At 50.1% G+C, this 1,492-nt stretch overlaps 2 pseudogenes; both read left to right on the forward strand.

Moving 5' to 3' along the window:
• LOC110287431 overlaps window positions 1-303 on the forward strand; it is a 1,322-nt pseudogene extending 1,019 nt beyond the window's left edge.
• Window positions 304-808: 505 nt separating this feature from the next.
• Window positions 809-1,492, forward strand: part of LOC110286242 — a 12,849-nt pseudogene continuing 12,165 nt past the window's right edge.

Below are 1,492 nucleotides of genomic sequence, written 5' to 3' on the forward strand. Positions count from 1 at the left end.
AATAAAAAATATTAAAAATTAAAAAAAGAAGAAGAAGAAGAAGGCAGAGAGTACGGAGAGCCAGCCTGGAGACCCAGTGGAATCCCAGAGAAAGACCTGTGTAGTGTCATGGCACCCTACTTCCTGAAGCAACAGGATACCCTGTGCCATCAAGTTCGGAAACAGGAAGCCAAAAACCAGGAACTGGCAGGGCACAGGCAGGTGGAGGAACTGCAGCAGCAGGTTCAGGCCCTCCAGCAAACATAGCAGGTTCTATACAGAGAGCAGAGGGAGCTGCTGTCAGTGCTGAGGGCGCCCGAGTGAGTAGCCTCTGGGCTCCAGAGCCCAGCCCTGTAGAGCGCCTGTGGAGCCAGTTTCCAGGCAGTAATGGAGTCCCCACCACCACTTAGGTTCTGCTGGGCTCACACTGCCTTCAGATTCCTGCCGCCATCTTCTGCCTCCAGGATTCAAACTCCCATCCTGGCATCAGACACCAGGCTTTGTCTTCTGGAGTTGCAGCCAGCGCTGCCCCATGCCCTTTTGACCCCCCACCCACCCGTGCCCTCCCTGGATAGGATTTGGGCAGTGTTTCAGTCTCCACTGATTGCCGCCTTGTTCTCCTTGACTGATTGCTGCCTTGCTGGCTAGCCCAAGGGCGCTGCCATGTTCTCCCCACATCCTTAAATAAACTTCCTTTCCCACACTGTAAAAAAAAGAAAGAAAGAAAGAAAGAAAGAAAGAAAGAAAGAAAGAAAGAAAGAAAGAAAGAAAGAAAGAAAGAAAGAAAGAAAGACCCATTCACCGTAGTAGTGAGGCCTAGTCACGAGCCATGGAGTGCGCTCCCCCGGCTGCCGGCTTCCTGTACTGGGTGGGCGCGAGCACCATTGCCTACTTGGCCCTGCGAGCCTTGTACTCGCTCTTCAGGGCCTTCCAGGTGTGGTGCGTGGGCAACGAGGCCTCGGTCGGCCCGCGGCTCGGAGAATGGGCAGTTGTTACAGGTGGCACTGATGGAATTGGAAAAGCATATGCAGAAGAGTTAGCAAANCGTGGAATGAAGATTGTCCTGATCAGCAGGTCCCAGGATAAANTGAATCAGGTTTCCAACAACATCAAAGAAAAATTCAACGTTGAAACAAGGACCATTGCTGTCGACTTTTCATTGGATGATATTTATGATAAAATTAAGACAGGCCTGTCTGGTCTTGAGATTGGCGTTTTAGTGAACAATGTGGGCATGTCATACGAGTATCCNGAATACTTTTTGGAAATTCCCGACTTGGACAACACCATCAAGAAACTGATAAATATTAATGTGCTTTCNGTTTGCAAGGTGACACGCTTGGTGCTGCCTGGCATGGTAGAAAGATCTAAAGGGGTGATTCTCAACATCTCCTCAGCCAGTGGCATGCTCCCGGTTCCGTTGTTGACAATCTACTCTGCAACCAAGGCCTTTGTAGATTTCTTCTCTCAGTGCCTCCATGAGGAGTATAAGAGCAAGGGCATCTTTGTGCAG

The sequence above is a fragment of the Mus caroli genome, chromosome X, assembly GCF_900094665.2.
Source record: "Mus caroli chromosome X, CAROLI_EIJ_v1.1, whole genome shotgun sequence".
Lineage (NCBI taxonomy): Eukaryota > Metazoa > Chordata > Mammalia > Rodentia > Muridae > Mus > Mus caroli.